The following is a 27,080-nucleotide window of genomic DNA, read 5'->3' on the forward strand; positions in this document are numbered from 1 at the left end:
ACGAGTCGGAGCAGCGGGAGAGAGCAGCGGCGGGTGCAACAGCTGCAATAGCGACCGATGTGAGCGGCCATGTAGCAGTTCCACTGGAGAACGGGCGCCGCGAGTCTGGGTGCGATATGAAGCAAGGAAAGTCCATAGCGCGCGCTCGCGAGAATTCGTGGTGCGCAACTTGTTCATCAGCGACTTAAATGTACGCACAAAGCTTTCAGCCTCGCCGTTCGACTGGGGGTGGAATGGGGTTGAGGTCATATGGCGAATGCCACTAGCAGCACAGAATGCTTCAAACTTGGAGGATACAAATTGGGGCCCATTGTCGGAGACAATAACTTCAGAAAGGCCCTCAATACAAAAATAGACGTCAATGTCCGAATCGTACTGGCAGATGTGGTAGAAGACATAGGTACAACAAAAGGAAAGTTGCTGTAAGCGTCAATGACTATCAACCAGAGGGTGTCCCAGAAAGGACCAGCAAAATCAATATGAACGCGCTGCCAAGGTGCAGTAGGATTTGGTCACGCAAAGAAGCGCTTGCGAGGAGCAGATTGGTGCTCCGCACAAGAGCGACAATTAGCAAGTAAATTCTCAGTTTGGTTGTCAATACGAACCCAAGTGCCGTGACGACGCGCTAATTGCTTCGTCCCCACTATACCCCAATGACCAGCATGCAATGCGGAGGATTTCTGACTGCAATGAACGAGGTACAACGACGCGAGACTGATCTTTGTCAGTTCGTAACAAAATAAGACCGTGGTGTAGAGACAAGTTGTGACATTGCGCAAAGTAACGTCGAGCAAGGGGATCACTAATCTGCGTAGCAGACGGAAGCCACTGAGTATGAATATACTACAAAACAATCCGCAAAGAAGCATCAGCAGCTGTTGCGGAAGCAAAGCGACAAAAATCCACTGGAAAACCATCAGCGAAATCCTTATCTTGCGAATCAATGAACACGCATGAAAATTCAGAAGAATCAAACACCTCGTCAGGACCGATAGGTAGACGAAACAAAGCATCGGCATTATCAAGCTGAGCCGTAGACCGAAACAAAATTTCATAATTGTAATTAGACAAAAACAAAGACCAACGTTGCAACTTTTGTGCAGTACAGGCTGGGACTGGCTTTGACGGGTGAAACAACGACGTCAGAGGCTTCTGGTCGGTGACCAAATAGAGCTTGCGACCGTACAAAAAATCATGAAACTTGGTCACTCCATATACAATAGCTAAAGCCTCTTTCTCGATATGAGAATAGTTTTGCTGGGCAGAACTCAACCATTTAGACGCAAAAGCGATCGGGCGATCGCCAGAAGTAATGCGGTGCAAGTGAACACCTCCGATGCCGTGAGAAGACGCATCAACAGCCAGTACATCTGGTTTGGAGGGATCAAACTGACTCAAACAGCGATCGCTTAACAAAGCAGATTTGAGCTTGTGGAAAGTAGCGCCACATTCCGAAGACCAAACAAAAGGAATGTTCTTACGTCGTAGGCGATGCAACGGTGCTGCAATGTGCGCTGCATTTGATATAAACCGAACATAATATGTAATTTTGCCTAACACAGACTGAAGTTCTTTCAAGTTCCTGGGTGCTGGCCAGTCCCTAATCGCACGGAGATGTGACAGGGAGGGGTGGATACCCTGTCTGTTAATCATATGTCCTAAATACTGAATCTCAGTTTGAAAAAAATTCCACTTGTCTCTGTTACACTTGAGTCCTGCTGCAAAAGTACACTAAATAAGGCACAAAAATTCTGCAGATGTTCGTTAGGGGTACGACCTGATACCAAAATATCGTCCAGATAAATGGAACAACCAAGGACAGTGGCACACTGCTGCTGTAAGTAAGACTGAAAAATACCAGGAGCCGAAGCACAACCGAACGGAAGGCGGCGAAACTTGAACAATCCAAGGTGGGTGTTGATCACAAAATATCGCCGCGACTGTTCGTCGAGCGGAATTTGAAAGAAGGCGTCCCGTAAGTCAATCGTTGAAAGCAATCTACCCGCACCAAGCTTACCCAAAATGTCTTCAAGACGCGGCAAGAGAAACGTAGTTACCATCGTCTGGGGACTGACTGTAGACTTAAAGTCAGCACAAATACGGAGACGACCGTTTGGTTTTTACACACACACTATAGGCGAAGCAGAAACAGGTTCAATGACACCACTGTCTTGCAACTGCTGAAGTTCAGCAACTACGGGGTCGCGCTGTGCATGCGGTACCGGTCGTGCGCGCCGGAAAATAGGCATGGCATTGTCTCTAATAACAATATGCGGCGCAAAGTCTGTGGCACAACCAAGGCCATCAGAAAATAGTTCAGCAAAATAATCGCATACTGCGGCCACACTGTCTGCATGGTCATAAGCGTTGACGCAAAGTACATTGTCCTGAATTGCGAGGCCTAAAAGTTCGTATGCGTCCGTGCCAAAAATGTTTGGAGCAGTACTAGAGTGGAGCACATGAAAAGACACAGTTTTCGTATGTGGCTTGCAAACTACACACGCCTAGCATTGAGATTTCCTATCCAGTAAATGCAGCCAGCGTGGAATGCGAACGACGAAGCGGGGCGAACCAAGGAGGTCATACGTCGATCTGCTGAGTAAAGAAACAGACGCACCAGTGTCCAGCTGCATGCGAAGAGAACACCCACAAATGTTCGAAGTCACAAAAAGTTTATTCGCATCGTGCTGAATGCGAGAGGAAACGTCCGGCAAAACTTGTTCATGCACACTACGTGCTGTAGAAGCACGTGAAGCAGAAGGCTTTGAAAAAATGGCGTTAATGTCGAGCAGGAATAGCACAATGTGGTGTAGGGTTTCACATCAGGAAAGAAATGGAGCCCAGCGTAGTTGCAACAAGGTATGTAAACGAACGACTGATGTGGATAGATTTGACAGTGTCCTGCAAGAAAATTAGGATTGTGTGAGTATATTCGCATTGTGAAGGAACAGATCAAGATAAGATGGATAGTTTTTATGACGCACTCAGTGATGTAGTAGTTAGAGTAAGGGACAAGGACAGTGTTCTGCTCATGGGTGATTTTAATGCCAGGATTGGAAATCGAACAGAAGGGTGTGATAAGGTTATGGGTAAATTTGGGGAGGATATGGAGGCCAACAGGGAACGAAAGTGCAGGAGGTCAGGTTCATATGTAGGAGGATAAGGGTGGAGAAACTTCAGGATAAGGAAATCAGGCACAAGTACATAACAGTGATCTCAGAAAGGTACCAGTTAGTTGAAAGTAGTCAATTACAGTCATTGGAAAAGGAATGAACAAGGTACAGGTACACAGTACTAGAAGTAGCTAAAGATGTCTCGGAACAGTAGTGTGTAAAGGTAGGATGAAGCAAACAACTTGACGGAATGACACAATCAAGGTAGCCTGTAAAAGGAAAAAGAAGGCGTATCAAAAATGGCTACATACTGGAACTCAGGTAGACAGAGAAAGTTAAGTTGAAGAAAGAAACAAAACCAAACAGATAATTACAGCATCCGAGAAGAATCTTAGGAAGACTTTGGAAACAGGATGGAGACTTTGGGTCAAGCTGCTGGGAAACCATTCTGGAGTGTAATTAGCAGTCTTCGAAAGGGAGGTAAGAAGGAAATGACAAGTATTTTTGACAGGTCAGGAAAACTGCTGGTGAATCCTGTTGATGCCTTGGGCAGATGGAGGGAATATTTTGAAGAGTTGCTCAATGTAGGTGAAAATACGATCAGTAATGTTTCATATTTCGATGTACAATGGGATAGGAATGATGATGGAAATAGGACCACATTTGAGGAAGCGGAGAAAATGGTCAATAGATTGCAGTGCAATAAAGCGGCTGGGATGGATGAAATTAAGTCGGAACTCATCAAATACAGTAGAATTTCAGGTCTTAAATGGCAACACAGGATAATTGAAATGGCGTGGGAGTCGGGACAGGTTCCATCAGACTGGACGAAAACAGTAATCACACCAATCTTTAAACATGGAAACAGAAAAGATTGTAACAACTACAGAGGTATCTCTTTAATCAGCGTTGTGGGTAAAATCTTCTCAGGTATTGTTGAAAGGAAAGTGCGAGTATTAGTTGAGGACAAATTGGACGAAAATCAATGTCGGTTTAGGCCTCTTAGAGGTTGTCAGGACCAGATCTTTAGCTTACGGCAAATAATGGAGAAGTGTTACGAGTGGAACAGGGGATTGTATCTATGCTTTGTAGATCTAGAAAAGGCATATGACCGGGTTCCTAGGGGGAAGTTATTGTCTGTTTTACGGGATTATGGAATAGGAGGCAAACTTTTGCAAGCAATTAAAGGTCTTTACATAGATAGTCAGGCAGCAGTTAGAGTTGACAGTAAATTGAGTTCATGGTTCAAAGTAGTTTCAGGGGTAAGACAAGGCTGCAACCTGTCTCCACTGTTGTTCATATTATTTATGGATCATATGTTGAAAACAATAGACTGGCTGGGTGAGATTAAGATATGTGAGCACAAAATAAGCAGTCTCGCATATGCGGATGACTTAGTTGTGATGGTAGATTCGATTGAAAGTTTGCAAAGTAATATTTCAGAGCTAGATCAGAAATGAAGGTCTATGATACGAAGATTAGCATCTCCAAAACGAAAGTAATGTCAGTGGGAAAGAGATATAAACGGATCGAGCGCCAAATAGGAGGAACGAAGTTAGAACAGGTGGATGGTTTCAAGTACTTAGGATGCATATTCTCACAGGATGGCAACATAGTGAAAGAACTGGAAGCCAGGTGTAGCAAAGCTAATGCAGTGAGCACTCAGCTACGATCTACTCTCTTCTACAACAAGGAAGTCAGTACCAAGACTAAGTTATCCGTGCACCGTTCAGGCTTTCGACCAACTTTGTTGTATGGGAGCGAAAGATGGTTGGATTCAGGTTACCTTATCAATAAGGTTGAGGCTACGGATATGAAAGAAGCTAGGATGATTGCAGGTACTAGTAGATGGGAACAATGGCAGGAGGGTGTCCACAATGAGGAAATCAAAGAAAAACTGAGAATGAACTCTATAGATGTAGCAGTCAGGGCGAACAGGCTTAGATGGTGGGGTCATGTTACTCGCATGGGAGAAGCAAGATTACCCAAGAGACTCATGGGATCAGCAGTAGAGGGTAGGAGGAGTCGAGGCAGACCAAGCAGATGGTACCTGGATTCGGTTAAGAATGATTTTGAAGTAATAGGCTTAACATCAGAAGAGGCACCAATGTTAGCACTGAATAGGGGATCATGGAGGGGCAGAAGCTACCTGGATTCGGTTAAGAATGATTTTGAAGTAATAGGCTTAACATCAGAAGAGGCACCAATGTTAGCACTGAATAGGGGATCATGGAGGAATTTTATAAGGGGGACTATGCTCCAGATTGAACGCTGAAAGGCATAATCAGTCTTAAATGATGATGATGATGATGATGAAGATGTCCATAGGCTGACGATGGGAGCTATGATCACGGCGGTTTCCGTTGCGTTGACGTCCACGCGATTCACGCGAACGTGAAACAGTCTGAGAATTAGTGTGTCTCTTACTACTCACAGCTTGCACATGTCCTTTCTTATTGCTAAAATAACACTGTGCATGATGCGATGGGCAACTGTCCCGTGGGTGGGCACGATAGCAGTTCGGACAAGATTTCAGTTTCTTAGTGGGTGTTTGGTTGGAAAATTGTTTACTTGCGCACGAGCGGCGCGGCGTGACTCCCTGTACCGGGACAGGGCGGGAGGGCACGTCTTGTGCCTCGTTAATAGTACACACACACGAGGTCACGCGAACGCAGAAGTAGCCATATCTAATGCATCATGGCTGTCTAGCAAGTCTACTAGTTCCTGCAAAGACGGGTTTTTAAACCTTAGGAGAGAACCCTAAAGGATAAGGATGTCAAGACGTACTATATCATTATTCCCTGCTGCGAGGCACTGAAAGTACTAACGCCGATGCTGGTAAACTGGGAACGAAAAGAAAACGCATATAAACTTAACTAATAATGCGCGTTTTCCTTACAGCAGCAGGTACGTGACGTGAGCATAATGCTGTTCAAGCAAACCTGCTCTTTGAACGCCAGTGGGAATAAGCTTGTTAGTGCTGGTATGATATGAAATATGGAGTTCCACCGAGTGATAGTATTTGAAAACTCTGGATTTAGTGTCGTCAAAGAAATATTAGCCATGGATGAATGGCGTCGACTATGTGATGTGTCAATGCAGATTGTCCGCAGCTCGTGGTCGTGCGGTAGCGTTCTCGCTTCCCGCGCCCAGGTTTCCGGGTTCGATTCCCGGCGGGGTCAGGGATTTTCTCTGCCTCGTGATGACTGGGTGTTGTGTGATGTCCTTAGGTTAGTTAGGTTTAAGTAGTTCTAAGTTCTGGGGGACTGATGACCTTAGATGTTTAGTCCCATAGTGCTCAGAGCCATTTGAACCATTGTCAATGCAGATTTCGGCCTTATTCCACAGAAACGTTTACTCCCCCTCGATGATGCTTGGTGAACGTACAATCTCTGTGTGGGACTTCCATGGTGCAGTTAAAACATTTAACAACACAGAGTGCATACATCTACAGGAGAGTACTTTTAAGAGTTTAATGAATGCCAGCTGTGCAGTACAGCATGAGGTAGAGTGTCGACAAAGGTGGCATTCATACATCTACAGATTCTATGAGACATTGTCGAATAATCTACTGGAGAAAACACGCCAAAGTATCCGCCCATCAGAAGAAACTATAGCTCAACTTTACGACGCATGCTGTGTATCGATGAAGGTGGAAGCGTATGAATCAACATTACCAGACGTGGGCACTGAACTACGCTCTTATTTAAGCTCGTTTCTATATCAAACTGTATGTAAGAGTTTATAAAAACCATTGCATTCCAATGTAAACAAACAGTTGCCACCATGATCGAATGAACGAAACAACATCACCACAAGTGTCTTGTAGTACGCTACCGGCCCTCCAGTGATGAAGTTGGAAACCAGAAAAACAAGACGAATGAATCATTACTTCCCGATATAACACAGGCTTTGGTTATTGGGCCTTCGGGCACTGAGAAAACTAATCTTGTTGTAACACTGTTAACACATCCTGTCAGAGTTCCTTTCGAACTCGTATATATTTTTATAAACTTCTGCAATAGATTTTGCACGGCATTGAGGGAGTAACGTAGCAGACGTTCAGCGAAAGCAGTGATATTCTACCGCCTGAAAAAGTAAAACCAAACAGCGTATTCATATTTGACGACGTCTCAGTAGAAAATCACGATGAGATCCACAGATATTTCTGCTTTGGTAGTTATCTGCAAGTCAATATATTTTATTTGAATCAGACATACTCAAAGATCCCGAAGCAGTGTTCCGGCATAGTGCGAACTTTATTATCGCTTTCAGACAAGACAATCTGAATTTAAAGCATTTTTGCCAAGCACATGTAGGAACTGACATGTCATTCAGCGAATTCGTTATCATACATGGGGAGTGGTGAAATAACTCACGGCATTGCTTTCTGGTTATAGATAAAACTAGGATAGTGAATGAGAGCCGCTATAGACGGAAATTCAATCAGATTCTGCATAAAAGGCAGTTTATCGAAACGTAACTGTATTAGTATACTGTACACAATGGACAAATTTGTATGAATGTCACATACTTGCGCTGAGTGCACGAAGCACAAACGCCTATTTGACAAATTATTGGAACAGGAAAGTTGTGTCGAGGCGGGGCTATAAATGTCGAGGTGATGAATGCTAGCAGACAACAATGTGAACTATATGTCAGTGAGAAAATTGAAGAAGTCAACGTAAAACAAGCAAATATGCGCGAATATATCAAGACGATAGCTGAGGCACTTGCCTTCCATAATGACTAATAGTCTCAAAGTATATACAAATTGTAAAGAATCTCGAAAACCGCATAATGTACAGCATCATTCCGTTGACAAAGAGTAAAGTTGTCGAGGCGCGGAAGGCTATTCGACGGAAGTTACGATTGTTAAAGTTAGAGCAGTTACAACGAGATCAGCATCTCTTGGAAACGTTTAAGACAGTAACCAACAGTCTGAAACGGCTGTCACGAACTATGGAAGGTGGCAGAAAAGAAGAAGAAGTAGTAGAAGAAGAAGAAGCAGAAGATGAGGAAGTAAATGTTATTACTGACTTCTTTATTTGTTACAGTAACGGTGAGATACACAGAGCAGACGGGGTTAGCAGGACGAAACCACATACAGTATTTCAGGTAAGCACTCATTACGTTTAATCCAGAATAAAATAAGAGTTGGGTTATTAGTACTAACATTCTTAGAAACATCGAATGTCAAAAAGTATACCACGAAAGATGCAAGAGCGTATGGTTAAATATTACGCATGACCAATGCACACACGGCCCCAAAACGACGAATTAAAGCCTGGAGGAATGACAAATACAAGAGTATAATTAAACGGGCGCTAGCAGCTACACATAATTCGGATAAAGCGACTGAAGTACAACATAAAAGACAGAAAAATCCACCACTAGAGTACATATATTGCGATGAAGCGAATGAAATGATAGATAGATAACGACTACTTACGGCATCATCTACCGCAGGGAATGCAGGTGGCACGAACGAAGTATTATCAATCTTATCTGAAGTTTGAGTCAAGCACTTCATCGAATAATTATGGAATACTACAATGTAAGCATTAATCTTACACGACCGTCTCGTAAACTACTCGCTGCTAACAGGAATTGTACAACGAGTGGTATAAATATAGAAGCATTACACAACATATAACGCATTATACAACGATATCTCAAAGAGCAAATATTGTTGCAGACACACAATTGTTTTATGACCAGTGTGGACGATTTGAATTTAAGGATGTGGCATTCCTTGCATTCTCCGACGCCGGACAGTACTAACTAGGTGTTCAGCAACTGTAACGCCACCCAAACTGTTTAGCACAGTGCAGTGTGCCGAAACCCGAAAAGCTGCGGCCTGGAGGACTCGATTTTACCACGCAAATCGGTGACGGAATATGGTTTTGTCGCCCCGAGCGAATGATGATAAAGACAGCATAGCTTACGTCAAAGGCCGAGAGAGGATTTCCTCGTCTCATAAATTTATGAATCGGAGAACGTACAACTATTATTCAACTGGCTTACGAATAAATAAACTGTTTCTTAAAAAAATGTATTTGTTTATTGACTTCCTATTTCCCACCTCCTCCGTTACAGGCTTTAGGGAGCAGGAAACATCGTAACAGCAGCCACTGGCAGAAAGCAGCAGGACCACACACGGAGAGCGAACTTCGTTAAATTGCGCTAGAACATTATCGCGGTGCTGCATAAGCACTATGTGCAGAGGCATTGGATTACAGGTACCGTGAATATGAACGTAGCAATGGTGGATTTCACGTACTTATGTATGCGAACGACAGCTAACTCCAGCTCTCACGAAAAGCGCGCACGTAGCGGTACGTGCAGACGAGGCCACACGTGCGCCTCTCGCTCCCAAGGAAACCACCAACATCAGCGCAGCACTGGATTCGTATGAACGTAGATGTCTGCTTCTCTCTCGGTACATGTGTACCTATACTCAAGACCGCGCGTCCCCTGTATATAAATCAGCGCTGAATGGTTCCATTTCATTTCAGTCCGATCAGCCATGAAGCGCCCTGCACAAGCTGTTGACGAAAGCGCTGGTAGGCGCGCTCGTTTGTCAGACGATTACAGCTTGGTTCCAAGCATAACGTCACCGCTGTTCGATGATCAGACAATGCCTTTTCCCATTAATGATTTACGTGAAGATGAACGTAAGACTTCATATATTCGTGTAATTTTTTTCGTGTTTGCGCGTGATACTTGTTACTTTTTTTCTGCTATTGGTAAGCAGATGGATATTGATCTGTCACAGCAAGCCCCAATGACACTATTTTCCTCTCAGAGCTTATGGGGGATGACACCAGTTGTTGAAAGGCAGATACATGAGTGGTAGTATTACCACTTCTTCTATCAATAATAGTAATTGTTTTTACGGCTTTTTTAGATACACTTGATGCTGATATTGCAAGAGAAGTGGAAACGGAACTAAACCTAAAATACCAGAATATAGCAGATGTAATATTATGATTAATATTGAGGTTGATGAGTGGCAGATAGCACTTATCATCGGTGGCCGTGGACGTAAGTGTCAGAATTTAATTATTGTTTGTGGATTTATATACCTATTGCTTACATTTGTGTGTGACACTAATAAATTTTGGTTCTTCTTCTTCCGTTGCAGGAGGAAGTGGGCTCCTCGTTGATGCGGGCTTCGACGTCTGCGTGACCTAGGCCTAGTAGCAGCTGGGCGGTGCTGTCGACGTCATCGTCGTCACTCCAGCCGGTCCTATCAGGCTACTGACCCCGGCCTAGCAGTAGAAGGGCGGTTCCGTCAACTTCATTTTGGTCATTCCATCCTGGGTCAAGCAGTAGTAGCCCACAGCCCGTCTTGTTCACCAACATCAGGTAAATCACGCAGACACATTAGACTACTCTGTGGTTGCTGGCGCTTTCAGGGATAGGGTCTTACAGACTTGATAACGTCAGTGCTGTATTTCGAAACTCAGATACCGTCCTACTTGCATGCCAAGCAGTGTTGGAAAGGAGGCTCCCAAAACAAGGTAGCAATGATGCTGCAGGGACAAGTATCATCAAACTGTTGGGGGAGGATAGTGTGATATCATAGGACATGTAAGTTGCATAGTGGCATGGAACTTATATCGAGAGCGTCATACTAAACCGTTTTTCCAAATGAAGGGAAGAGGGTGTGGTAAGGCACTTAGCAGCGTACTCCTCTTTGACGAGTACTTGCATTTTTTCATCCAGTTAATGGGGAGTCCAGTTTCATCCCTCTTCCAGATTACATTGCCGCTTTTCATCAATAATTCATCAGCATCGGTGTTAATACTTACACTGCCTCGCAGCGGGGAGTGTTGGAATAGTACGCCTTGACATCCTTACCCTTTGACATTTCTCTCATGAGTCGGTGAACTATTTATCGGTCGCTGTAAACATATGTTTTCGCTGTATCTACTACGATTATTATTATTCCAGTTATTTTAAAAATTATCTTACGACGTTTTCATCAGTCGTTGTCAACACGCAAAGACAACGAGAGACTGCCGCACATTTCTATTTGACCTACAAGCTGGTGAGTAACGAAACGTAATGACGATTGTAGGTAGGTCAATAGTCACACACTTACTCTTCATACGTAATAGCGTTACATCAAGGGCGTGGAGGTGCAAGGGGGCTTGGGAGCCTGGGGCGTGAGATGGGGCAGCTTAATGCAAAATTTGCAGAAGTGAAGGGGGGCGGGGAGTTGAGGAGTGGAGGTGGTGGTGCAGATGTCAGCGAAATAAGACATGCAGTCGAGTCTCGCTCCCACGAATGAAGGGGTGGCGCTCAGGATTGGGGGGGGGGGGGTGATTCATGCAAAATTTGAAGAAGCACTGGGCTCTCCCCTCTCCTCGTCTCCTTGATTTTGCCACGTGACACGATTTCGTAATTCCTGGAATGGCCATGGACATGAGAAAGTGCTGATGCTGACGTCAGCGAAGTATGACACGTACAATTGCTTCAGATTTCCCAGACCTTTACGTTGGGGTCAAGGTTATCTCGTCTCTCCTTGCCATGCTACTGCCATTTCTAACACTGCTCCTGAAAAGAAGTAAATCCCACATATTACGAAGTACACAAAGCTGATTGAAACCTGAAACTGATAGCTGTGAGATTTTTTGTGAAAATTTAAGTGTATGTCGAAAGGATAGGCTAATGGGAAATGGAGGTGGTGGTTTCGTTGCAATGGAAAAGAAACTCAAATCCATCCAAACTGAAGCTGCATGTGAGGTTGTTTGGGCAAGACTCAGTATCAGGGGCGGGCATAAAATGGAAATTTGATCATTCTGTCGCCCACCAGGCTCACATCCTTATGTTATCAAAAGCTTTAGAGAAAACATCAGTTCGCCGGCACGTAAGTTCCTCAATCAAATTGTGAGCATCACTGGAGAATTTAATCGAAAACAATCAATTAGAAAAACTACAGTTGTGTTAGTGGTGGGCGTTACAAGATATCATGTAAAACATTTCTAAAAGCCTTCTCTGAAAACCACTTAGAACAGATAGTTAGTAACCTAACTCGTGATGAAAATGTGTTATATCTAATGGCAACAAACAGACCAGACCTTCTTGAGGATGTCCACATCGAAAATGGTACCAGTCACCAGTTCATAGGACAAGTAAAACAAGTGTAAATATATGTCTGAAAACTAGATGAAAAAACAGAAGAGCCATATCTCAGTGAGTAAATTGTAACTTTCAAAACAGGACAGGTGCATGTAGAGGAACTATGTCTCAAGTTTAAAAGAAATGTTACTACGCACGAGATAGATACGTAGGCAGTTGGACAATATTATGCGAGAGATCTTCCGTGATATACAGCCACTGTAAAGAAACTTCTAAAGAAACAGAGACTGCTCGATAATGTGTGTAATACAGTGTACAGGACTATACACACAGAGATGCAGAATGAAACGCGTCTGGCAATCAAGAGAGCAATGAGTAAAGCCTTCTATGACCACCGAGGCAGAGATCGGTCAAATCATCTTTCAAAAAGCCCAAAGAAATTCTGGACGTACGTAAAGGTTTTAGTGGCACCAAAGTTAGTGTTAAGTCATTCACGAGATAGGAACTGTACTGAGGGTTGCAAAGCAAAAACTTAAATGCTTAACACCGTTTTCAACTGTGCGTTTGCAAAGGAAGACCCAGGAGAATTTACGTTATTTAAGTCTTGTATCACTAAAAGGTAAATGATATAAGCGATATTTTTAGTTGTGTTGAGAAATCGCTGAAATCACTAACACTGAACGTAGCTCCTGGGGCCCGCATCTCGTGGTCGTGCGGTGGCGTTCTCGCTTCCCACGCCCGGGTTCCCGGGTTCGATTCCCGGCGGGGTCAGGGATTTTCTCTGCCTCGTGGTGGCTGGTTGTTGTGTGATGTCCTTAGGTTAGTTAGGTTTAAGTAGTTCTAAGTTCTAGGGGACTGATGACCATAGATGTTAAGCCCCATAGTGCTCAGAGCCATTTGAACCATTTTTTTTAAGCTCCTGGGACCGCTGGATTCCCTATGAGATTATATACTCAATTTGCGGCTGAGTTAGCTCCTATTTTAACTATAACCTATCTTACACCACTGGAACAAAAAGAGCGTGGCCAGTAGTGAGGAGAAAATCCAGGTCACATCCATTTATAAAAAGATTAGTAGAAGTGATCCACAAAACGATTGTCCAACATCCTTGACATACATTTGTTGTAGAATCTTAGGACATATCCTTAGCTCAAACATAATGAGATATCTCGAACAATATGACGTCTTCCATGCCAACCAACACGGATTCGCACATGCCCGCGAAAGGCAAAGGTCCCGAGTTCGAGTCTTGGTCCGGCACACAGTTTTAATCTGCGAGGAAGTTTCATATCAGCGCACACTCCTCTGCGGAGTGAAAATCTTATTCTGGAAACATCCCCCAGGCTGTGGCTAAGCCATGTCTCCGCAATATCGTTTCTTTCAGGAGTGCTAGTTCTGCAAGGTTCGCAGGAGAGCTTCTGTAAAGTTTGCAAGGTAGGAGGAGGTACCGGCAGAAGTAAAGCTGTGAGGACGAGACATGAGTCGTGCTTGGGTAGCTCAGTTGGTAGACCACTTGCCCGCGAAAGTCAAAGGTCCCGAGTTCGACTCTCGGTCCGGCACACAGTTTTAATCTGCCAGGAAGTTTCAGGCTAAAAGATGCTCAAATAAGGTAAAAAAAATAGGGGAAAAGGTACTGGTTTATTCAACTAATCCCACGAGTTCTCTTTCCTCTATTCTAGTTTACTGAATTAGAAACAACTGCATCAAATTATAACTCATGAAAAGAAGGAAAAAGATGAAGCTGTTGTACTTCAAGACATTGAGTATCTCTACAGTCTCAAAAGAAAATCTGTTTATATTAGGAGATAGAATTTTTTTGTAGATGCTAAAGCTTCTTTCGACATCCAGAGGAGCCAGTGGGGCAAACCATATATTCATTCTGAATGGTAACTCTACCGATGTGGCGAATTCATCAATCTCTGGTTTGTTCTGAACACTAGAGGCAAGTTCGTCTTTGGCAAAGACATCGACCTGCTCCGTCGTGAAAGTAAAAATATCCCACTGTTTCTCCTTTTCCAGACCTTGTTCTTCTAATTGTTCAATAGCTGCACTCAGGTACTTGTAACTATAAACACAATATAGTTCTCTCTGCAAATTATGTACTTTCTCCTGTAACAGAAGTTGCTGTGGGTGGAGCCAAAGAAAGCACAAACTCTCTAAATTTGTCAAAATTCTCACACAGCATAGCAGCACACTCAGTCGAAGATCCCCAACGAGTAACAACACGGAAATTTTGAAGGTGTAGACCAGTGGTTTCCCTGTCGGCAACAATACGACTCGGAGCCTTCAGGAAAATGTTCTACGGGGCAGAGATGAAGTGATTTGCAATATCGTATTTGTTCCTTAAGGATTCACAAAATCTACAAAGGACATGAAGTAAGTATGTCACATGCTTCAACTTGGGAAATAAATGTTTCAATTGGTTAACAGCTGAAACTATGTATGGAGCCTGGTCCGTAACCACAAGAAGAAGTTTTTCAAACACGATGTCAGTAGGCCAATGTTTTCGACAGAAGTCCTTAATTCAAATGTTCAAAAGTGTGTGAAATCTTATGGGACTTAACTGCTAACGTCGTCAGCCCTAAGCTTACACCCTACTTAAGCTAAATTATCCTAAGGACAAGCACACACACCCATGCCCGAGGGAGGACTCGAACCTCCGCCGGAGTCCTTAATTGACTACACTACTGTAGTGGCATTGGCTTTCTGCAGCTCATACATTTTTAACAACATGGTCATAATTTTCTCCCCGGCTAAGGGAAAAACTAAAATGTTGAAAACATATCGTTCCATTGAGTCTATGCCTTCATCCACAATGACTCTCACATCGCAGTCAGATTCTTCCTCCTTGATTCTTTGTAAGGTTTCTTTGTAAACAGGCGCCATGTAGTTTTTTTCTTAAAGTACTCTCGTCGGGCATTGACACGTTTGTGTATTTTCCAAGAAATCCCTTGAAGGTTGGAGGGTTCGCCTTATTGAGTGGAATTCCTGCTTGTGTAAGAATTCTGTTGAAACGTATTTCGTAATAGAGGTTACCGCCATTTGTTTGCTTGAAGAGTCTTATTCATTTGATGCTTAGAGCTAGAAATATGTTGGTTGATGCGATCTCGTTGGTGTTTTTCATCTAACAAAATTCCTGAATCGCAAGAGTACGTCGCATAATAGTTCCGCAGTGTCTATGAAACCTTGTTTGAGTTCCTCACCCAGAACAATAAATCTGGCAATGGACACCTTTGACATGATAAAAGTAGTAATGTAGCAAAGAGCTAGCACCCGTTCACGTGCTAACTCAATGCGACTGTCACCCAACACTCTTGAGCCCACACGCTCACTTGCTGTCCACACTCTCTTTTATATCACCGCGACATTTACCAGAATGTTCTCATTCATGCTGGGACTCCAGTCTCAGTAATTACCAGTAGCTACGAGCAGAACCCAGTTTCAACTATCGGAACTACGCGGGTGCAGTCACTGCCGTCTCTGCGAGACCAGCCTCCGCCTCCATGCCTACAGATGACGTCTCTCACATAAACTCATATTGATGAACAGCAGGATACTGATTCTGATGAGATAGAGTTGCTCATTCTCAGTTACATTACTGCGGGCTACTTTATATCTGTAAAGCGAGAGAAAGAGGTTTTGTCGAACACACAATCATTTTCCATTGTTGCAGACGTGCTTTCAACTTCGGCCCGGTGTTTACTGAAAGAGGTCGGCTTACTGTTAGCACCTACATAACAAACTGAGGAGACGTTAATTGAAAGATAAATATTTTATATTGATTTCAAATCTTGTAGAATAAACGGGAATGGAACTTAAAAGTAAAAGTGGGGGAAAAGAGGATTATGGGCATGATGGGGGGAAACGGGATAAAGGTCCCAAAAAAGGGATAAAGGTGCCAAGAAAGGGAAAAAGGTGCGTGAAAAAATGCCTCTTTTCGCAACTAGAAACAAAATTTCACAGTGATATCTTTCAGAACAGCTTTAATTTACCGTAAGAAAAAAGGTGCGCACCTAAAAATCCTAACCCTAGTGATTACTGTTTGTTGTAGAGGCAAGGCACTGCCTGGACATGTTTGGTTCTTGTCCCAAACACCTGGCGTTGAAAAGTCCATTCACTATGCTGTCCTAAATTGGTTCCATGGACAGGTCTCATTCTTGCACCGCTCAGCAAAGAAATTTTCAAATTTGGGAATAGTAGTAAAATCTCATTTTCGCGAAAAGTGGACGTATTTGGTTATTGCATCAATGCCTTCCAGCATAAAACTGTAGTGAGACGAAACCGAAAATAAAAAAAAAAACAAAAAATTAGATCACAAGTAATTGTTTTGGATGCTCAACATCAGACCAAATATGAATGCAGACACCGACTGAGTTGGTGCAGTGTTTGGCACACAGAAGGACAACAGTTCAAACCCGCGTCCGGCCATTATGATTAAGGTTTTCCGGGATTTCCCTATATCGCTTCAGACAAATGCCGAAATGGTTTCTTTGAAGGTGCATGGCCGATTTCTTCCCCATCATTATCTAACCCGAGCTTGTGGTCCGTCTCTAATGGCCTCTTTGTCAACGGGACGTTAAACACTTATCTCTACCTCCCAGGAATGCAGACAGAAAAGTGAAGAAGAAGTAGCCTTAATACATGTAGTTTGGTTGCATTCATGTAGCAGTACTGCTACTGTGTAATTTGAATATTTGGCTGTTATTGCTGTTGGTATTATAAGGGATCAAGTCCGTGTTTTACTAGTGGTTTATTTAAGGTCCTGCGGTATTTTTTGCCCGACAGCGAATTTAGTTTCGCATTTTGATACCTGCAACGTCTCGTCAGTGTGCTGCTTCGGCCTGAAAAAGGTCATAGCACACACTAGCAACGCCTTTGACGTCTTGCGTTACACGCAATGCAGGCTTAGCGGAAGCGGCGCGTGTCGGCTTACGGAAGCATTAGCGCTGTCCGAGGGTGGCTGTTCGATTCCCGGCGGCGTGGGCGCGTGGCTGTCCTTTTGTTCCCATTGTGCCGCCACCCTCTCTGCTGAGTACGCCACTCTTCCGCCGAACAATGGCACGGAAAAACACACAACTAGCAGAATGAAAGGCACAAAATATCTGTTCACCCCAACAATAGTACATTCGGACGGAACGCCTATTTTGCAGTATAAACCGGACACCCCCGTACGTGTGGCCAGAGATGAATACAAATTAATGTGTCCAGTTGGTGTATAAGGACACTGCCTGTTCTAAATGAAAATCGTCTGTTGATTATTTGGCTGGAAGATAAATGCTTTGTCAGCATTATGTGCGTTTGTTTTCCATATCACGTCATGTACACTATTTTGATTGATTTGTTGGACGAGAATTCACATAGTACGAGTGCACAAGTGTGAGTCGATCGAGTTGTTAACCTAAGACAGTTCCAGAACACATGGAGATATCGAAACACGGTTTTCGACAAGTGATAGTACGAAGCCGTCGCAGACGGAACACAAGCCTAGACTGGGAAAGAAGGGGTAGCCAATCAGCCACGTCATTGTTATAGAACATCTCGAACTTCGACTAAAGCGTTGCAGGAGAAACACTTTAAATCTCATAATGTATATGTACTGACAAACAAAATTCTATACGAGACTGGGACATGAACGCGCATTAAAGTGTTATTGAAAGTTGAGTGAAGGCTATACGCGTTCTCAGATAGATTAATAGCACTCAAAACAAAGAAAGCCATAAAGCATTTTAGAAAGAAAAATTATTGGATACTTGATAAAAACCCACTGCTCTTTTTGGATGCCACCTATCAGTTCTATCAGTCCTACTTGATAAGGGGCCCAGATTGCCGAGTAATAGTCAAGAATCGGTCAAATGACGGTTTCGTAAGCTATTTCATTCGTCGATGACTCACCTTTCCGTGTTCCTTCTGCTGAATCTCAATATGACATCTGAATTGCCGACAACTAGCTGCATACGCTCGTTTCACCTCAAACTGCTTCGGACACATGCTGACAGATATTTAATGGGTGACATTTCTTAGAGGTTGTTCGCTAATTACGTTATCATGCAATAAGTGATACTTACGCACAGCACGCTAAGCATATTATGCATGGAGCTAGTCCCTGTTCCAGTTATCTGTTCCCTGAGTGACTCCGTAGTATTTCATTAACAGTTTCATGCTTCTCAACTACCCTGCATCAGCTGCAAAAAGTTTCACGGAACACCTCGCTACAATTTCCGTTCCGTTTTTCGGAAAGTCATCTGTCTAATCACCAAACTAGTACGGCATTTCGTAAATTCGTATTGTGTTCTCTAGGGGGCAATGAGGAGCCTACCATAATGCTAACTACATGGCATAGGACTCAGGGCCGCTTCGTACTACCTGAAGGAACTCATCAGTGATCAAAGCGACCTGAATTTAACAATATTGCTGTTTGCAGAAACATTTTGATTCGTAAAAAGGAGGGTTTCCGTCTCCAAAGTTTATCATAAAACATGTTCCATAATTGTGCAACAGATTTACGTTGATGAGAAAAAATATGACCACTGCTCACAGCGAAAATGGATGCCACCTCATGGCGTTGCGTGCACGTGATACGGTAAAGTAGGAGATGTGCGATACGAACGAGAGTTGGTAGGAGTGTTTCTACATCTGAAAGATGATGACTATTCAAATTTAGCCGTAGAGTGGCGCTAGCAGCGCCACTATGAGGATGCGAATCAGATTTGCGTTAAATACACGTTGTAACAGTTGTCAGTGTTAGTTACCTTTTCGATCGAATGTGGTGCACTGATGTTAGTCAGATATGCCGTTAAGATGAAAAAGACACCATTATCAAAATCTCACTAATATCAAGGGCTAAGAGAAGCTGGATGTTTCTTCTGCGATATTACAGAAAGACTTGGCAGGAATGTACCCATTGTACATGATTTCTGTCAACGGCTGTCACGAAAATGTACGAGCGCAAGAACACCGTTTTCCGGAAGCCCACATGGAATTACCGAGAGAGAGGACCATCGTGTTCGGCGTATGAACCACTTGCGAGATATGTTGATAAGACATGAGCAACTAACTGTCTGTCGTTCAGTACCAAAGTCATAAGATAATGATGAGTATTTGCCCCACGTCTGGAGAGAGTCTCCACATTTTCCATGGACGGTTCGGGTGCGTTCAGAGTAGTCTAAATTGCCCGAGGCCGTTCAAATCAAAGGGGCTTCTCCTCGACGCATTGCTGTGTCAGGCATACTGGAAGACAGTTTTGGTTCCAGCAAAATTTCCACATTCGATGGCACTGGATTCATTTTCAGAAGAATCTTGGCTTTGATAAGAGGGGACGTCTTGGTCTTAGTCTTTCCACTCCACAGGGAATACATGTATTCCCTGTGGAGTGAAAAGACTAAGACCAAGACGCCCCCTCATTCAATAGCTGAAGGTCGGGGCCATTGCCAGTCTTCTGGTATACATGTGGTAGCACACTATTCCGTCTGGTATCGACAGACAGAATATGACTCAAGGTAGGTAACTGGTATGTGGTTGGAGATCGTATTGACCCACTAATAATACGCATAGATTCGTTAACTTGAACATCTATCGTTTTCACATGTATACTGTTAAGCCAGACAGACGCACAGTACTCCTCTGTAACGTACATAAATCCGAGTGCCGATGCTCGAAGAATATCTGCCGACCATCCCCAACTAATGCCACAGAGCTTATGAAGAATGCTATTTCTGCTACTGAGCTGATCTGATATTCGCATTAAGTACTCCTTAAAAAAGAGTATCCTGTCTAACGTATCCAAAGGTATTTTGGATGAATGCTATGAAGAATTGTGTCTGCCTCAAAACAGACCTCAAGGACTGTGTGTGCCAAGCTATTGGAGAGATGAAAACATGCAACTTCTGTATTATTTGAGAGAGGTTGTAACCTCAATTTATGGCATATTAACTTAAGATGTTTAGTTCAGAAGTTTGTATTCATTCAATTATTTCGAAGGTTTTGTGCAGGGTAGATATTGCACAACCATCTGCATAGTCCAACTTTCTGGAGTGTGTTGGAGAGAGAAAAATAAAAATTAAGCAAGAGAGGAGCGAGGACGAATCCCTGCGATAAGTCATTATTCATTGCTTTTGGACAGCTAGTGTCTTTTCCTGTAGTTGCAGTAAATGTCATTCAATTTTTTTGTCCAGCTGCATGGAATAAGTTATAATAATTTATAAAGCAGCCCATGCTTCCAGATCGCGTCGTATACCGCACTTAGATCGATCTAAGCAGCTGATGATTTCTGCTTCGCTTGATATCCTGCTTCAACGAATGTTGCTAGTCATAAAAATGGGGAAGTCCACTATCAGCGGCTATTCTGACAAAAGGCAAATTGTTATGCCCCGTCCCCTTGAAACGAGCATCTCGGAAATGGCGAAGGTGATCGGCCTTCCGAATGCTACTCTGATGTGTATCTGTCGAACGTGGTTGAAGGACCGTGAGATTATGGGTGGGCAACAAGTTGTTGAACGTCCACGCCTGATACTTAACGGCACTGTGAAGCGGGATGGGTGTTGGTCTGTTGCAGGTGTGATGACAGAGTACAGTGCTGATGCAGGCGTAAGTCATTCGAAGCACACCGTTCAGCGCACGTTGTCGAAGATGGGGCTCTCCAGCAGGCAACCCTTACGTGTTGCCAAGTTGGTCCAACGACATCAACAATTATGGTCGCAGTGTGAATGGGATCATCGAGACTGGACCGGGTATCAATGGAAAGCATTGCCTAGTCAGAGGAATCACATCTTGTTCTACTGAGTCGATGGTCTTCTCTGGATACACTGTCATCAAAGCAAACGGCTGCCGAAACATCCATCGCAACACAAACGGAAACCAGTAGAGGCAGTGTTATCCATTGGGGTCATTCACCTGGGCTTCCATGGAACATGAGGTAGTAGTAAAAGCCACCGTGACAGCTGTGGACTATGTGGTCATTATTGCAGCCCACCTGCACTCCTTAATGCTTGATGTTTTCCCGAACCGAAAGAGATGGTGTCTACCACCAGGACACCTTTCCGTGTCACGAGGCCAGAATCGTGCCTCAGTGGTTTCAGGAGGATGACAGCGAACACTATTTAATAAATTACTCACCAAATTCGCCTTATCTGCAACCGATATGACGCTATAGGGTGTCATTTCCGCTCCCACAAGTGTCCAACCCATAATTTACAGCACTTGTGTGACTGTGACCAATGTGTAGAAATTTTATGCTAAATGAGTCCGAAAACCTACCAAGCACCTATCGGATCTATGCTATGCAGAGTCGCTGCTGAATTGCGCTCCTAAAATGGACCCACACGCTATTAAACAGGTGGTTATAATGCTGTAGCTCATCAGTGTATGTGGGCGTTACAGAACTACAGTTAAGGACATCCGATCCGTGACGCTGGATATGACCTGCACCTTTACCCAATCTCTTTCAAGGTTTCATTGTTCCATTTGCCAACGATACCTTCTGTTCGAAGGCGAGAAAGCATTTCCACAAAACCTCTATAGAACTGCACAATTATCTTGCACAATAATTTTGCAAAATAATCTCACTACGGCTAGTCATATTTCCTGTATTGAGTGATGTAAATTTATTTTATATTTAATTTTTCACCTCAGTGTTCGTATGACGATAGAAAGGAGGCAACGCTTTACGATCTTTCCCGTAAAAGAGGGAATTAAGTATTCCAGCCTTCTCCTTGTCATCTCCAGTTTAGGTACCGGAATGAACACTGAGCGACTGTATAGACAATTTTGAATCATTTACTGATATTCTGAAGATCTAAACTACCCAATTATTTTGGTCAGATCAGTACACAGAATTTTCTATCGAATTCACTGAACGCTTTTCATATTTATGTCCTTACGGTCATTTTTCCTCTGTTCAGTTCCTGTTAGTGAACAAAGCTCTGACTTCATTTAAATAACTGATGAATATCTCTTTGCTTTCGTAGCTACTTTTTAACTCGAGGGGATCCTTCCTATCCATCGCAGTCAAACTGTCTAAGACGTATTGAGAAAGACTCTCTAACTTTACTCACTGTTGGAATGATCGTCTCCGTGACATTCCTTAATCCACTAGTGTCCTCTGGGTGGTGCTAAAGAACAGTCACTTCCACGTGAATATCTGAGGCCGAGAAGCAGAGGTAGCCAGATAATCTCAACGATCTCCAGGCTAAAATTAATTTGTCACAATACATGGACTCACACAGTTCTTCTCAGGACCCTACAACTATAAACCTTGACTCTCTTATCAAGACCGCGCGACTGCTACGGTCGCAGGTTCGAATCCTGCTTCGGGCATGGATGTGTGTGATGTCCTTAGGTTAGTTAGGTTTAAGTAGTTCTAAGTTCTAAGGGACTGATGACCACAGATGTTAAGTCCCATAGTGCTCGGAGCCATTTGAACCATTCTTATCAAGATCTGTCAAATAAATATTGAAGGCATATGTAAATCAAAGCGCCAAGTCATACAGAAGTATTTATCAAAACATAATGTCGACGTTATTGGCGTACAGGAAACTCATACTGAAAATGAATATCAAACGAACCAGAAAGGAAAAATGTCTGACTTTCACATACTAACACCAGTGTACCATCGTGCTTAAGGTATTGCAGCATACATTCAATCGTCAATCAAAAACGTCCTTTTCTGATCTCAGTGTCAACCACGAAGTTACAGACAAATGGAAGCACTAACAATAGTTAACTTACCAAACGTCTAGTCGTCATACACAATGGAAGTATAAGGGAAATGATGAAAATGGTTATGTAATGATATGAAATGATCGTGTGGCATTGTTGACTGGGAGGCCCCTTTGCGGCTGCACGGTACCTTTCGTCCTTTTTACCAGCACCTACCTGTGAACTCGTTGCCGGTAGGGAAGCCGACCAGAAACCTACCATACTGCAACTCGCACCAGGCTGCATACAACGTAACTATTCTAAGAATCGGGAAAAGGTCTTAATTTTGAATGAAAGGTGAAAATACTGGCAAAATTTCGGTATATTCTGAAGTCTGATAATTTACACATTCACTGCCAAGCCCGTGCTAATCCTAACATAGTCATGTACAAGGCTTTTCATTCACGTTCGCAAGTTTATGGTAACGTATTTCCCGAAATCTAAATAGCTACTAAGCACGCATTGTTCTTAAATGAAAATGCTCTCCACACTATTAAGTTTATCTGTGTCTAATTTTTAGTCACACATCTGCTCAATATGCCCCGCGGAATTACTGTCTTTTCTCATACTAAAAATTACTTAAAATATTCGCACTTTCTAAAAACCACGCCGGAATAAATAAGCCTTCTCTTCAAAGCACTTTTGAGGCATGTAGCACGACTAAAACCGACAAATTAAAACTTCCTTCAGAGCTCATACTACACTCGACCGTACCATTGAAAGGCTGGGCTCCGACTACTTTAGACTGCTGTAAGCATTATACAGTGTGGTCGGAAGTTCCCGTTACAGACTTCTAGGACTTGTAGAGGGAAGTGAGTACATCGTATTTTGAATAGGAACCCACGTCCGGAATCATCATCCAGCGAGACGACAGAACGTCAAAGTAATAAGCGCAGGCGTCTGTAAATATACGTAGGCACGGGGTGATTCCGTGATGATGTTACAGACTTTCTAGGATGATGGAGAACGATAAATGTATTAATTTGAAGTAAGGATCCCTGCACTGGAAACGAGCGAGTCGAAAGTTATAAACTAAAACCGTTCTGATACCTCTGACAGTCGAATACATGTACCGGTTCTTGTGTTGTGAAGAGTGTAGGGTTGGTAACTGTCAGTAGAGGTAGTGTGGAAATAAACGAGAAAAAAATGTCCAGTGAACGTGGGCTCTAAATTCCATAATTATGACCATTCGTTCATCTTCGCTAATGTGAAACACATCTCCTCTACTGAGCAAGTGTTCATAGCTGTTAAGGTGACGCCACATTGGGAGACTTGTGTGTCAATGATGATGAATGATGGTGTGGACAACACAACACCCAGTCCACGAGCAGAGAAAATCAACAATCCGGCTGGGAATCAAACCCGGGCCTGCTGCATGGGAGGCAAGTACTTAACAACTCAGCTGAACTGGCGGACGGTGACCTAGTATCGTCCAAAGCTCGTGGTGCCATGTCAGAGTAAACAATTCGCACCGGTATCACAGAAGTTAGTGCTGTATCGCTGCAATTCGTACCGACGAGTGGGAAGCGATGGCGGAGCCTCACCCTCGCTCCTAGCTCTGCAGCACCACTGCACGGGGGCCGGTATACGCTGAGATGACAAGAGTCAGGGGATATCTCCTAATATCGCGCTGGATCTCCTTTCGCCCTGCATAGTGCTGCAACTCGAGGCGGCATGCCCTCAACAAGTCGCTGGAAGTCTCCTTCAAAAGTATTGAGCAATGCTGCCTCTATAGCCGTCAATAACTGCGAAAGTGCTGCCGGTGCACGATTTTGTGCACGAACTGACTTCTAGATTACGTCCCATAAATGTTCAGAGGGATCCAGATCGGGCGATCTCGGTGATCAGTTCATTTGTTCGAGTTTTCCAGAATATTCTTCAAACCAATCACAATCAGTGGTGGCCTGGTGAAATAGTGAATCATAGTCCCTCATCTGCCCTATCCTCTGCTACACCCACCCTGCCTGGATCTCCGCCCCTCCTACCTTTTACAAATCCCTTCAAATCTTCGAACACCATGCTCTTCGCCTCGCCTATGGCGTCCATCTCCCCTCCCCCATGCGGATCCTGTACGACCTTATTCCGTTCCCCCACCTCCTCCTTTTACTCGAACAGATACGGATCCTCTACACCTCCCGTAAACTAGATCCCCCTCACCCGTTTGTCTCTCACATCCTGTCCCACCCCCGTCTGCTGCCGCGCCTGTATTTCCACGTCCCACCTTCTCTCCATCTCTCCACTCTCCGTACCCTCTCCCAAGGTGGTTTCCACCATCTCGCCCTCCCTGATGATGCCCTCCTCCCCTCTATATACCCCTCCTGTCAACTTTGATCCTCCACTCCCACTTATTGTGTTTTTTCCTCAGGGCAACCTCTCTCCCTTCTCTCTCCCTTCCCTCCCTCCTCCATTCCTCCTCCTTCCCCTGCCCGGGCTTCTCCTACCCCCATACCTTCATTCCTCCCCCCAATCTCCTCTGCCATTGGCATTTCTGCTGTCCCCTTTCCCTCCCCTACCACCATTTTCTCCTTTTGGCAGGTCCCCAGACTCGCACACATTAAGTGAACATTCGTGCGCCAGAGATCATTGCCATCAGTTTTTCGTGTGTGTGCCGCTGTGTTTGTGATTCAGTGTTCTTCGACACCCACGATCCTTTGCTCATGTGTGTCATCTAAATCATCAGTGTTTGTGCACAGTGCCGACAGCTTTCTTATTTTCGTCGAGTGTGAATGGCTTCATGTTTTTAATTACTGTGTCTACTGTTGTTTTTAACCACCATTATGTTACTTTTCTGTCTTCATTGGTTTTTTCTCTTATTGTACTGCTTGTGACTGAAGAGCGGAGTAAAATTCGCTGCTGCCAGCCCACCTTGTATGAGGTGCAAAATAACAATTAAAGGAAAAAAATCTAACATTCTGCCTTTAGTGTTGGATTCCCTCCTTCGAAGGCACCTACCCTCATGGTGTGATCTACGTCTTCGTAGCACTAGTTGCTGTTGCTGTTACATTTGGTGTCTGTCGCCTGCTGCTGCTGCTGTTGGTGTCTATCCATCGTCGTCGCCACTGCCTGGTGTCCGTCCGTCTGTTAGTCGCCGTCCATCGCCTCCGCTGCCTCCTGTCCGTCCGTCGCCGCCCGACCGACATCGTCCATCGCCGCCGCCGCTGCCTGCTGTCCGTCCGTCACCATTCGTCCACCATGGGCACTCCCACCTCAACTGTCATCTACACCTCTCCCTCCCCCTCTTCCATAGTCACTTCCTGGAGTGCCGCACCTGGCCTTCCTCCTTACACCTCACCTCCCCTTCTCCCACTTACCCATTCCCCTATTTCCTCCCCTGCTGTGTACCCCCACCTCTACACCCTCCTCCAGCCTCCACACCCTCAACAGCTCTCACTATTTATTACCCCCGCCCTCACATACGCCTCTGTTGCCACCTCTGCTGCCATCCCTCAGGTGGTCAGCTTCCCCTCTCTCACCTACCCCATCACTTCATCATCTGCATCCCCCGCACGCATCATATCACGCCAAGCCACCATCGCCACCGCTGAACCGGCTGCTTCTCCCGGCACCTCCACTACACCACAGGGATCTGCCACCTGCCACCTCCCTCTCCTCCCCGTCCCACTCCCCTCCTCAAAGCCTCCAGTCTCTGAAAAACCCCAAAAGCGCGTCATTACCGACTCTGCTCCTGCCACTTCCCACAAAAAGTCAACACCACCTCCCCCTCCTCCTGTCATCTCCATGGACACCACCCCTCCCTCAGCCACCCATACCCCAGCCCCCACCCTCCACACCTTTGTCTTGTCAAATTCTGATCCTTGATGCCCGTACCCTCACCATGGAGATACGAAAGAATTTACCTGGTCCTCCCATCTCCCAACTCATTCCCCGCAGGGACTCAGTCCTTATCAAGTCCTCTTCCCTTCCTTTCACACAGACCTCCTCCGTATACTCCCATGAGCTATGTTTGGCCTCCTTGCATCTCTGACAGCCTTCCTCTCCACTCCTTGTCAGCCCCAGCCTCCCAGTCGCCCCCTTCCCCACCTACACCGCTGTGACCACCAAGATGAGCCCGGTGATCACAGAAGATGAGGTGTTGGCGAAACTAAACTCCCACCCAGACCTGGAAATTCGCTCTGCCCACCATATCCACAATGCCTCTGGTCCCACCTACCTCATGCGGGTCTT

The sequence above is a fragment of the Schistocerca cancellata genome, chromosome 4 (genome assembly GCF_023864275.1).
Source record: "Schistocerca cancellata isolate TAMUIC-IGC-003103 chromosome 4, iqSchCanc2.1, whole genome shotgun sequence".
In the NCBI taxonomy this organism is placed as follows: Eukaryota; Metazoa; Arthropoda; class Insecta; order Orthoptera; family Acrididae; genus Schistocerca; species Schistocerca cancellata.